Below are 13,820 nucleotides of genomic sequence, written 5' to 3'. Positions count from 1 at the left end.
CTACACCCTCAGGTCTTTACATCCTTCCCAAAGTGTGGTGCACAAAATTGGCCACTGCGGTATTTTCAGAGAGCACACAACCTGTAAGATGGCTGCAGGTTCCAGAAACTTCTAACTGCTGGTCAGGTGACCTGCTCTTTATTAAACAGCACTAGCTGCAGTAACACAGGCTTCCACAGTGTGGAGCTACAGACATTACAACCACAATACTCCACAGCTGGGGCCTAATCAAAGTATTACACAATTTAATATAACCTCCATGCTATTATATTCTATGCCTCGACCCATAAAGGCAAGCATTCCGTATGCCTTCTTAACCACCTTATCCACTTGGCCTGCTACTTTCAAGGATCTGTGGACAAGCACTCCAAGGTCCCTTTGATTATCTACACTATTAAGTGGCCTATCACTTAATGTGTATACCCTTTCCTTATTAGCCCTCCTAAAGTACATTATCTCACACTTCACTGAATTAAATTTCATTTGCCATTGCTCTGCCCACCTGACCAATAGATTGATATCCTCCTGACTTTCTTCTTCATTATCAACCAGACAGCCAATTTTAGTGTTGTCTGCAAACTTCTTAATCATATTCCCTATATTCAAATCTAAATCGTTAATATATACCACAAAAAGCAAGGGACCCAGCACTGAGCCCTAAGGAACTCCACTGGAAACATCCTTCCAGACATAAAAACATCCATCAACCATCACCCTTTGCTTCCTACCTCCAATCCAATTTTGGATCCAACTTGCCACTTTGCCCTGGATCCCATGGGCTTTAACCTTCGTGACCAGCCTACCATGTGGCATCTTATCAAAAGCTTTGCTAAAGTCCATATACACTACATCGTATGCACTACTCTCATCGACTCTCCTGGTTACCTCCTCAAAAAATTCAATCAGGTTAGTCAAACACGATCTTCCCTTAACAAATCTGTGCTGACTGCCCATAATTAATTCCTGCCTTTCCAAATGTAGATTTATCCTGTCTTTCAGGATTTTTTCCAATAATTTTCCCACCACTGAGGATAGGCTGACAGGCCTGTAATTACTCGGCTTATCCCTTTCTCCCTTCTTAAACAAGGTACTACATTAGCAGTTCTCCAATCCTCCAGCACCATGCCCAAATCCAAAGAGGACTGCAAAATGATGGTCAAGGCCTCTGCTATTTCCTCTTTTACTTCGCTCAACAGTCTGGGATACATTTCATCCAAGCCTGGGGCTTATCTACTTTCAAAGCTGCTAAACCCCTTAATACTTCCTCTCTCTATATTTATTTCATCCAGAATATCACACTCCTCCTCGATAGCAGTATCTCCATTGCCTCTTTCCTTTGTGAAAAGAGATGCAAAGTATTCATTAAGAACCTTACCAACATCTTTCCACCTCCACACAAAGATTACCCTCATGGTCTCTAATAGGCTCTACCCTTTCTTTAGTTACCCTTTTACTCTTAATATATTTATGGAACATCTTAGGGTTTTCCTTAATTTTACTAGCCAAGAATTTCTCATGCTCTCTTAGCATTCCTAATATCCTTTTTAATTTTGCCTCTTAACTTTCTATATTCCTCCAAAGATTCTATAGTATTTAGCCATTGGTATATGACAGAAGCTTCCCTTTTTTTCTTTATCCTCCCCTGTAAGTCCCTAGACATCCAAAGGGCTCTAGAATTATTATTCCCAACCTTTTTCTTTAAGGTTTGGCCTGAGCCTTCTGGATCTCCTCCTTGAATGCCGAAGTAGCAGTTTCCAGTCCACTATGGCCAAATCACTCCTTAATTTAGCAAAATTAGCTTTTCCCCAATTCGGGACTTTTATTCCAGCCTATCCTTGTCCTTATCCATAACCAACTTGAATCTGACTGAATTATGGTCACTGGCACCCAAGTGCTCTCCCACTAATACCCTTCAACCTGCCCAGCTTTATTCCCCAAAACTAAATCCAAGACCGCCACCTCGCGTGTTGGGCTAGCTACGTACTGACTAAAAAAGTTATCTGGAATGCATTTCAAGAATTCGGCACCCTCTATACCCTTCATACGATATTTGTTCCAATCAATACTTGGATAGTTAAAATCCCCTATTACTACCCCATGGTTTTTGGACTTCACAGTAATTTGCCTACATATTTGCTCCTCTTTTAAGAGAACAGTGGCAAATGGAATTTAATTCGGAGAAGTGTGAGGTAATGCACTTGGGTAGGCCTAATAAGGAAAGGGTATACACATGAAGAGCGAAAAACCTTAATTAGGGGTAAAGTAATTTGGGGTAATTAAAATAAAGTAAGAAAAACTGAGTAAGGTTTACATAGAAACATAGAAAATAGGTGCAGGAGTAGGCCATTCAAGCCTGTACCGCCATTCAATAACATGGCTTATCATTCCCTCAGTACCCCTTTCCTGCTTTCTCTCCATATCCCTTGATCTCTTTAGCCGTAAGGGCCATATCTAACTCCCTCTTGAATATATCCAATGAACTGGCATCAACAACTCTCTGCGGCAAGGAATTCCACAGGTAACAACTCTGAGTGAAGAAGTTTCTCCTCAAATCAGTCCTAAATGGCCTACCCCTTATCCTAAGACTGTGTCCCCTGGTTCTGGACTTCCCCATCATCGGGAATATTCTTCCCGCATCTAACCTGTCCTGTCCAGTCCCATCAGAATCTTATACGTTTCTATGAGATCCCCGCTCATCCTTCTAAACTCCAGTGTATTAAGGCCCAGTTGATCCAGTCTCTCCTCAGATGTCAGTCCCGTCATCCCGGGAATCAGTCTGGTGAACCTTAGCTGCACTCCCTCAATAGCAAGAACGTCCTTCCTCAGATTAGGAGACCAAAACTGAACACAATATTCCAGGTGAGGCCTCACCAAGGCCCTGAACAATTGTAGTAAGGCCTCCCTGCTCCTATACTCAAATCCCCTAGCTATAAAGGCTAACATACCATTTGCCTTCTTCACCGCCTGCTGCACCTGCATGCCAACTTTCAATGACTGATGAACCATGACACCCAGGTCTCGTTGCACCTCCCCTTTTCCTAATCTGCCGCCATTCAGATAATATTCTGCCTTCGTGTTTTTGCCCCCAAAGTGGATAACCTCACATTTATCCACATTATACTGCATCTGCCATGCATTTGTCCACTCGCCTAACCTGTCCAAGTCACCCTGCAGCCTTTTAGCGTGCTCCCCACAGCTCACACCGCCAGCCAGTTTAGTATCAGCTGCAAACTTGGAGATATTACACTCAATTCCTTCACCTAAATCGTTAATGTATATTGTAAAGAGCTGGGGTCCCAGCACTGAGCCCTGCGGCACTCCACTAGTCACTGCCTGCCATTCTGAAAAGGACCCGTTTATCCCGACTCCCTGCTTCCTGTCTGCCAACCAGTTCTCTATCCACGTCAGTACATTACCCCCAGTAATGCTAGTGCTGTTGGGGAGGATTTAAACTAATATGGCAGGGGGATGGGAACCAATGCAGGGAGACAGAGGGAAACAAAAAGGAGACAAAAGCAAAAGACAAAAAGGAGATGAGGAAAAGTGGAGGGCAGAGAAACCCAAGGCAAAGAACAAAAAGGGCCACTGTACAGCAAAATTCTAAAAGGACAAAGGGTGTTAAAAAAACAAGTCTGAAGGCTTTGTGTCTTAATGCAAGGAGTATCCGCAATAAAGTGGATGAATTAATTGTGCAAATAGATGTTAACAAATATGATGTGATTGGGATTACGGAGACGTGGCTCCAGGATGATCAGGGCTGGGAACTCAACATTCAGGGGTATTCAACATTCAGGAAGGATAGAATAAAAGGAAAAGGAGGTGGGGTAGTATTGCTGGTTAAAGAGGATATTAATGCAATAGTTAGGAAAGACATTAGCTTGGATGATGTGGAATCTATATGGGTGGAGCTGCAGAACACCAAAGGGCAAAAAACGTTAGTAGGAGTTATGTACAGACCTCCAAACAGTAATAGGGATGTTGGGGAGGGCATCAAACATGAAATTAGGGGTGCATGCAATAAAGGTGTAGCAGTTATAATGGGTGACTTTAATATGCACATAGATTGGGCTAGCCAAACTGGAAGCAATACGGTGGAGGAGGATTTCCTGGAGTGCATAAGGGATGGTTTTCTAGACCAATATGTTGAGGAACCAACTAGGGGGGAGGCCATCTTAGACTGGGTGTTGTGTAATGAAAGAGGATTAATTAGCAATCTCATTGTGCGAGGCCCCTTGGGGGAAGAGTGACCATAATATGGTGGAATTCTGCATTAGGATGGAGAATGAAACAGTTAATTCAGAGACCATGGTCCAGAACTTAAAGAAGGGTAACTTTGAAGGTATGAGGCATGAATTGGCTAAGATAGATTGGCTAATGATACTTAAGGGGTTGACTGTGGATGGGCAATGGCAGACATTTAGAGACCGCATGGATGAATTACAACAATTGTACATTCCTGTCTGGCGTAAAAATAAAAAAGGGAAGGTGGCTCAACCGTGGCTATCAAGGGAAATCAGGGATAGTATTAAAGCCAAGGAAATGGCATACAAATTGGCCAGAAATAGCAGCGAACCTGGGGACTGGGAGAAATTTAGAACTCAGCAGAGGAGGACAAAGGGGTTTGATTAGGGCAGGGAAAATGGAGTACGAGAAGAAGCTTGCAGGGAACATTAAGGCGGATTGCAAAAGTTTCTATAGGTATGTAAAGAGAAAAAGGTTAGTAAAGACAAACATAGGTCCCCTGCAGTCAGAATCAGGGGAAGTCATAACGGGGAACAAAGAAATGGCAGACCAATTGAACAAGTACTTTGGTTCGGTATTCACTAAGGAGGATACAAACAACCTTCCGGATATAAAAGGGGTCAGAGGGTCTAGTAAGGAGGGGGAACTGAGGGAAATCTTTATTAGTCGGGAAATTGTGTTGGGTAAATTGATGGGATTGAAGGCCGATAAATCCCCAGGGCCTGATGGACTGCATCCCAGAGTACTTAAGGAGGTGGCCTTGGAAATAGTGGATGCGTTGACAGTCATTTTCCAACATTCCATAGACTCTGGATCAGTTCCTATGGAGTGGAGGGTAGCCAATGTAACCCCACTTTTTAAAAAAGGAGGGAGAGAGAAAACAGAGAATTATAGACCAGTCAGCCTGACCTCAGTAGTGTGTAAAATGATGGAATCAATTATTAAGGATGTCATAGCAGTGCATCTGGAAAATGGTAACATGATAGGTCCAAGTCAGCATGGATTTGTGAAAGGGAAATCATGCTTGACAAATCTTCTGGAATTTTTTGAGGATGTTTCCAGTAAAGTGGACAAAGGAGAACCAGTTGATGTGGTATATTTGGACTTTCAGAAGGCTTTCGACAAGGTCCCACACAAGAGATTAATGTGCAAAGTTAACGCACATGGGATTGGGGGTAGTGTGCTGACGTGGATTGAGAACTGGTTGTCAGACAGGAAGCAAAGAGTAGGAGTAAACGGGTACTTTTCAGAATGGCAGGCAGTGACTAGTGGGGTGCCACAAGGTTCTGTGCTGGGGCCCCAGCTGTTTACATTGTACATTAATGATTTAGACGAGGGGATTAAATGCAGTATCTCCAAATTTGCGGATGACACTAAGTTGGGTGGCAGTGTGAGCTGCGAGGAGGATGCTATTAGGCTGCAGAGTGACTTGGATAGGTTAGGTGAGTGGGCAAATGCATGGCAGATGAAGTATAATGTGGATAAATGTGAGGTTATCCACTTTGGTGGTAAAAGCAGAGAGACAGACTATTATCTGAATGGTGACAGATTAGGAAAAGGGAAGGTGCAACGAGACCTGGGTGTCATGGTACATCAGTCATTGAAGGTTAGCATGCAGGTAAGCAGGCGGTTAAGAAAGCAAATGGCATGTTGGCCTTCATAGCGAGGGGATTTGAATACAGGGGCAGGGAGGTGTTGCTACAGTTGTACAGGGCCTTGGTGAGGCCACACCTGGAGTATTGTGTACAGTTTTGGTCTCCTAACTTGAGGAAGGACATTCTTGCTATTGAGGGAGTGCAGCGAAGATTCACCAGACTGATTCCCGGGATGGCGGGACTGACCTATCAAGAAAGACCGGATCAACTGGGCTTGTATTCACTGGAGTTCAGAAGAATGAGAGGGGACCTCATGGAAACGTTTAAAATTCTGACGGGTTTAGACAGGTTAGATGCAGGAAGAATGTTCCCAATGTTGGGGAAGTCCAGAACCAGGGGTCACAGTCTGAGGATAAGGGGTAAGCCGTTTAGGACCGAGATGAGGAGAAACTTCTTCACCCAGAGAGTGGTGAACCTGTGGAATTCTCTACCACAGAAAGTAGTTGAGGCCAATTCACTAAATATATTCAAAAGGGAGTTAGATGAAGTCCTTACTACTCGGGGGATCAAGGGTTATGGCGAGAAAGCAGGAAGGGGGTACTGAAGTTTCATGTTCAGCCATGAACTCATTGAATGGCGGTGCAGGCTAGAAGGGCTAAATGGCCTGCTCCTGCACCTATTTTCTATGTTTCTATATCATGTGCTTTGATTTTGCACAGCAACCTCTTGTGTGGGACCTTGTCAAAAGCCTTTTGAACGTCCAAATACACCACATCCACTGGTTCTCCCTTGTCCACTCTACTGTTACATCCTCAAAAAATTCCAGAAGATTTGTCAAGCATGATTTCCCTTTCATAAATCCATGCTGGCTTGGACCGATCCTGTCACTGCTTTCCAAATGCGCTGTTATTTCATCTTTAAAAATTGATTCCAACATTTTCCTCACTACTGATGTCAGGCTAACCGGTCTATAATTACCCGTTTTCTCTCCCTCCTTTTTTAAACAGTGGTGTTACATTAGCTACCCTCCAGTCAATAGGAACTGATCTAGAGTCGCTAGACTGTTGGAAAATGATCACCAATGCATCCACTATTTCTATGGCCACTTCCTTAAGTATTCTGGGATGCAGACTATCAGGCCCCGGGGATTTATCGGCCTTCAATCCCATCAATTTTCTAACACAATTTCCCGCTTTATAAGGATATCCTTCAGTTCCTCCTCCTCACTCGACCCTCGGCCCCCTAGTATTTCTGGAAGGTTATTTGTGTCTTCCTTCGTGAAAACAGAACCAAAGTATTTGTTTAACTGGTCCGCCATTTCTTTGTTCCCCATTATGAATTCACCTGAATCTGACTGCAAGGGACCTACGTTTGTTTTCACTATTCTTTTTCTTTTCGCATATCTATAGAAGCTTTTGCAGTCAGATTTTATGTTCCCAGCAAGCTTCCTCTCATACTCTATGTTACCCCTCCTAATTAAACCCTTTGTCCTCCTCTGCTGTATTACAAAATTCTCCCAATCCTCAGGTTTGCTGATTTTTCTGGCCAATATATATGCCTCTTCCTTGGATTTAACACTATCCTTAATTTCCCTTGTTAGCTACAGTTGAGCCACCTTCCCCGTTTTATTTTTACTCCAGACAGGGATGTACAATTGTTGAAGTTCGTCCATGTGATCTTTAAATGTTTGCCATTGCCTATCCACCGTCAACCCTTTAAGTATCACTCGCCAGTCTATTCTAGCCAATTCACCAGTGTCATACCATCGAAGTTACCTTTCCCCAAGTTCAGGAACCTAGTCTCTGAATTAACTGTCACTCTCCATCTTAATAAAGAATTCTACTATATTATGGTCACTCTTCCCCAAAGGGCCTCGCACAACAAGATTGTTAATTAGTCCTTTCTCGTTACACATCACCCAGTCTAGGATGGCCAGTCCTCTAGTTGGTTCCTCGACATATTAGTCTGGAAAACCATCCCCGATACATTCCAGGAAATCCTCCTCCACCACATTGCTACCAGTTTGGTTAGCCCAGTCAATATGTAGATTAAAGTCACCCATGATAACTGCTGAACCTTTATTGCACGCATCCCTAATTTCTTCTTTGATGCTGTCCCCATCCTCATTACTACTGTTTGGTGGTCTGTACACAACTCCCGCTAGCGTTTTCTGCCCTTTGGAATTCCGTAGCTCCACCCATACAGATTCCACATCATCCAAGCTAATGTATTCGTTACTATTACATTAATTTCCTCTTTAACCAGCAACACCACCCCACCTCCTTTTCCTTTCTGTCTATCCTTCCTAAATGTTGAATACCCCTGGATGTTGAGTTCCCAGCCTTGGTCACCCTGGAGCCATGTCTCCGTGATGCCAATGACATCATATCCGTTAACTGCTATCTGCGCAGTTAATTCGTCCACCTTATTCCGAATACTTCTTGCATTGAGGCACAGAGCCTTCAGGCTTGTCTTTTTAACACCCTTTGCCCCTTTAGGATTTTGCTGTAATGTGGCCCTTTTTGCTTTTTTCCTTGAGTTTCTCTGCCCTCCACTTTTACTTTTCTTCATTCTATCTTTTGCTTCTGCCCCCATTCTACTTCTCTCTGTCTCCCTGCTTAGGTTCTCATCCCCCTGCCATATTATTTTAACCCCTCCCCAACAGCACTAGCAAACTCCCCCTAGGACATTGGTTCCAGTCCTGCCCGCGTGCAGACCGTCCGGTTTGTACTGGTCCCAGCTCCCCCAGAACCAGTTCCAATGCCCCAGGAATTTTATCCCTCCCTTCTGCACCATTCCTCAAACCATGTATTCATCTGAGCTATCCTGCGGTTCCTACTCTGACTAGCACATGGCACTGGTAGCAATCCTGAGATTACTGCTTTTGAGACCTTTCGTGAGAGTGTTATATTTTTAATACTTCACAAAACATATTAAACGGTAAGCCACTTAGAAGTATAGATGAACAAAGGGACCTTGGAGTGCTTGTCCCCAGATCCCTGAAAGTAGCAAGTCAGTTGGATAAGGTTAAGAAGACATACGGAATGCTTGCCTTTATTGGCCAAGGCATAGAATACAAGAGCAGGGAGGTTATGCTTAAATTGTATAATACACTAGTTAGGCCACAGCTGGAATACTGCGTGCAGTTCTGGTCACCATATTATAGGAAGAACGTGATTGCACTGGAGAGGGTGCAGAGTAGATTTGCAAGCATGCTGCCTGGAATGGAGAATCTTAGCTATGAGGACAGATTGGATAGGCTGGGTTTGTTCTCATTGGAACAGAGGAGGCTTAGGGGCGACCTCATTGAGGTGGATAAAAATTTGAGGGGCCTGGATATAGTAGATAGCAAGGGCCTATTTCCCTTGGTGGAGGGGTCAATTACGAGGGGACATAGGTTTAAGGTGGTTGGTGGAAGGTTTAGAGGGGGGGGGGGGGCTTCTTCACAGAGGGTTGTGGGGGTCTGGAACTCTGCCTGGAAGGGTGGTGGATGCAAAAACCCTCACCACATTTAAAAGGTGCTTGGATGGGCACTTGAAGTGCTGTAACCTGCAGGGTTACGGACCAAGAGCTGGTAAGTGGGATTAGACTGGATAATCTCTTGTTGGCTGGCGCAGATACGATGGTAAGTACTTCAGGGAATCTAGGAGTAGTTCGATCGCCTGGATGGGTCGGAGAGAAATTTTCCCAGATTTTTTCCCCAATTGTCCTGGGTTTTTAATCTTTTTGTTTCCTCTCCAGATCATCACTTGTCTCTGGGTGGGGAGGAGTGTAAAAAGTTGCAATGCATGGGGTGTTGCGGCTGTGTGGGGGTGGACAGGTTGGGCCGGATCCTCTTTACCTGTCCACCATTGTACATTGGTTTATATGTAACCTTCAGGGCTGCCGACCGAGGTCCGTGCGGCTCTTTGTCGGCCGGCGCGGACACAATGGGCCGAAATGGCCTCCTGCTGCACTGTAAATTTCTATGTTTCTAGGTGGTACTTTATCAAACACCTTTTGAAAGTCCATATACACATCAACCTTCATCCACCCTCTCCATTATTTCATCAAAAAACTCAATCAAGTGAGTCCAACATGATTTGCCTTTAACAAATCCGTGCTGACTTTAATTTATTAACCCATATTTTTCCAAGTGGCTGTTAATTTTGTCCAGGATTAATGTCTCTAAAAGTTTCCCCATCATCAGCGATAGGCTTACTGTTTTGTAATTGCCCTTTATTGAACAGAGTTTAACATATGCAATCCTCCAGTCCTCTGGCACCACTCCCATGTGCAAGGAGGATTGGAATATTGTGGCCAGATCCTCTGCAATCTCATCCTTTATTTCGTTCAGCAACCGAGAATGCATCCCATCCAGATCAGGTGACTTTTCTACTTTGAATGCCGTCAACCTTTTAAGTACCTCCTTTTTATTTATTTTTATCCTATCCAATTTTTCTATTACCTCCTTTCATCATCATAGGCAGTCCCTCGAAATCGAGGAAGACTTGCTTCCACTCCTAAAGTGAGTTCTTTGGTGGCTGAACAGTCCAACACGAGAGCCACAGACCCTGTCACAAGTGGGACAGATATTTGTCGGGGGAAGAGCGGGTGGCACTGATTTACCACACGCTCCTTCCGCTGCCTGCGCCTGACCTCTTCACGCTCGCAGCGTTGAGATTCGAAGAGCTCAATGCCCTCCCGGATGCACTTTCTCCACCAAGGGCGGTCTTCGGCCAGGGTCTCCCTGAAGGTTACATATAATTGTGATCCTGACATTTGTCGTAAGCCTCCTCTTTATTTCATCTTAATCTCCATATATTTAGTTGTTCAGGGAGCTCTAGCTTTGGATACCCTTCATTTCCCTCGTGGGAATGTGTTTAGTCTGCACGCAAACCATCTCCTCTTTGAAGGCTCATTTACTGTTTATTTATTGTTTAACTTGCTCATTTACTGTTTTACTGTTAGCCTGACATCGGTAGTGGGGAAAATGCTTGAATCAATTATTAAAGACACAATAGCAGCGCATTTGGAAAGCAATGACCGGATCAGTCCAAGTCAGCATCGATTTATGAAAGGGAAATCATGCTTGACAAATCTTCTAGAATTTTTTGAGGATGTAACTAGTAGAGTGGACAAGGAAGAACCAGTGGATATGGTGCATTTGGACTTTCAAGAGGCTTTTGACAAGGTCCCGCAAAAGAGATTAGTGTGCAAAATTAAAGCACATGGTATTGGGGGTAATGTATTGACGTGGATAGAGAACTGGTTGGCAGACAGGAAGCAGAAAGTGGGGATAAACGGGTCCTTTTCAGAATGGCAGGCAGTGACTACTGGGGTGCATCAATGATTTAGATGAAGGAATTGAGTGTAATATTTCCAAGTTTGTAGATGACACTAAGCTGGGTGGCAGTGAGAGCTGTGAGGAGGATGCTAAGAGGCTGCAGGGTGACTTGGACAGGTTAGGTGAGTGGGAAAATGCATGGCAAATGCAGTATAATGTGGATAAATGAGGTTATCCACTTTGGTGGCAAAAGAGGAAGGCAGAATATTATCTGAATGGCGACATATTAGGAAAAGGGGAGTTGCAACGAGACCTGGTGTCATGGTACATCAGTCATTGAAAGCTGGCATGCAGGTACAGCAGGCGGTGAAGGCGGCAAATGGCATGTTGGCCTCCAAAGCTAGGGGATTTGAGTATAGGAGCAGGGAGGTCTTACTGCACAATTTTCTGAACACAATTTCCAGACCTATAAGGATTTCCTTCAGATCTTCCTTCTCACTAGACCCTCGGTCCCCTAGTATTTCCGGAAGGTTGTACAGGGCCTTGGTGAGGCCTCACCTGGAATATTGTGTTCAGTTTTGGTCTCCTAATCTGAGGAAGGATGTTCTTGCTATTGAGGGAGTGCAGCCAAGGTTCACCAGACTGATTCCTGGGATGGCAGGACTGACATAAGAAAGATTGGATCGACTAGGCTTATATTCACTGGAATTTAGAAGAATGAAAGGGGATCTCATAGAAACATATAAAATTCTGATGGGATTGGACAGGTTAGAGGTAGGAAGAATGTTCCCGATACTGGGGAAGTCCAGAACCAGGGGTCACAGTCTAAGGATAAGGGGTAAGCCATTTAGGACCGAGATGAGGAGAAACTTCTTCACTCAGTTGTGAACCTGTGGAATTCTCTACCGCAGAAAGTTGTTGAGGTCAGTTCGTTAGATATATTCAAAAGGGAGTTAGATGTGGCCCTTACGGCTAAAGGGATTAAGGGGTATGTAGAGAAAGCAGGAATGGGGTACTGAAGTTGCATGATCAGCCATGATCATATTGAATGGTGGTGCAGGCTCGAAGGGCCAAATGGCCTACTCTTGCATCTATTTTCTATGTTTACCTGCTAATCTTTGATTCCAATCCACCTGGGCTAGATCCCTTTCTAACTCACATAAATTAGCCCTCCTTCAGTTGAATATTTTCACATTTGAATTTTTTTCTCATCCTTTTCCATAACTATTCTAAACTTGTCACATCTCGCCAATCAGAGTACATTCCCTTTATACCTACTCTCCGTCTCCTACTTCCCAACCAATTACCACTCTGCAGCAATGTTTCCACTAATCTTTTTTGGGAGCGAAGCTCCTTTAAAGGGCAACAGGGCCCATTATTACTGTGCAAGCGTGGTTTTTGCCATTAGAACACCGTTGAGCGGCCGACACAGGACCTGCAGTTCGCTGTGCAGCCGCACGGGGTCATTACTCTGCAGAATGAAGGCTGAGCAAAAAAAGTGATAGACTGCACATGATAAGGTAACAGTCTGCAGAACGTACATTGACGTTGCTAAGCTTGCTGCATCTGTGCGGAGTTGAATGAAGGGATACAAGCTATATGCAGACACCCTGCTTGTGTATGCCACTAGCCTTTCCTGGCCCATGCTCATGACCCTGCCTGGGGCAGTAATGGTCAGGGCTTCTTGCTCTCTTTGTGGGAGGGCAATTATGTTGGTGTCTCCTCCACCCACCCTGTTCCTCTGCCTAGCATTATGTTCGGTCTTGTCCTGTAGCGAGGGTGATAATAAGTGGCTGTGAAAAGGTAAGTGGAGATGTGTGAGGCTTGTGCAGAAAGTGGTTGTGTTGAGGTGTAGAAGTGGTAAGATGGAGTGAGGAAGGAATGCAAGGTTGTGCAAGTGGTCGGATGCAAGAAGAGAATGGCGTTACTGTGTGCCGTTGAGATAACAGGAAGGCGTTCGGAATGAGCAAGAGAAGTGTTTCAGTATGGCCTTGTGATGAATGGTAAAGGATGTGATGGAGAATATAGAGAGCGGTGGAGGTAGGGATGAGAGTGTTGAGAGAGCTGCAGAGGTGAAGAACTGTACTCATCCTTCCTGCGAGGTCATTAAATCTCTATCTACACTGAGCCCAGCTCATGGGAGTGATGCTACTGACCTCTGTCCAGCCTGCCTGACAGTGGCCGTGGGGATGCTCCTGTGGGTTCTGGGAACGAGTACCACCTGTCCTCCCCCCACTGGGAGGAGTTAGTCCTGTCTCCCCGGGGCCCTTCTCACCGACTTACTGCGCCGCCGCCGCTGCTTTTCGAATTCCCACTCGGTGCTTCCGGGTCGCGCGCTCCGAATCTCCAGCCCAGCTCGCGGCCGCGGGGGAACCAGCTTTCCTCCGGCGCCGCCAGATGACGTCACAAAAGCAGCGCCATGGATTGGCGGATGGAGCTGGTGCACCCGGTGTGGGAAATGGTGATGCAGCGTCCGCAAACATCCTGCAATTACTTAAGAGCCAGTTGGATGTTGCAATGCGCAATTTCAGGCTCATTCTGGACTGTTGAACTAAAACGAGCCGAATGGCCTACCTCATCCGTAATTGTCTTGTGAAGTCTGCTAAACAAAACTTTATTGGAAGTTATTGCTATCTTCCTGTTCCTTTGCCAAACTCGGCAATGCTCCTTCTATTCCTGAGTTTGTTCCATTGCTAGCTTTCCTAAAGGGAACTTAG

The 13,820-nt window shown here is 44.9% G+C and overlaps 1 protein-coding gene across 7 annotated transcripts in view; it reads right to left on the bottom strand.

Annotated features, from left to right (window-relative positions):
- Positions 1-13,493, bottom strand: part of xpa (xeroderma pigmentosum, complementation group A) — a 49,607-nt gene extending 36,114 nt beyond the window's left edge. For 3 of the 7 annotated variants that reach the window (XM_070880749.1, XM_070880739.1, XM_070880785.1), the window contains exon 1: positions 13,260-13,493. The gene's annotated coding sequence lies outside the window, so the exon portion shown is untranslated. The remainder of the gene's footprint in view (positions 1-13,259) is intronic. The other 4 variants (XM_070880775.1, XM_070880757.1, XM_070880794.1 and 1 more) reach the window with 2 other exon arrangements.
- Positions 13,494-13,820: the final 327 nt, after the last annotated feature.

Source organism: Pristiophorus japonicus, chromosome 1 (assembly GCF_044704955.1).
Source record: "Pristiophorus japonicus isolate sPriJap1 chromosome 1, sPriJap1.hap1, whole genome shotgun sequence".
NCBI classification, from domain to species: domain Eukaryota; kingdom Metazoa; phylum Chordata; class Chondrichthyes; family Pristiophoridae; genus Pristiophorus; species Pristiophorus japonicus.
Note: the sequence above shows the minus strand (reverse complement) of the source record. Positions and strands in the feature narration are given on the sequence as shown.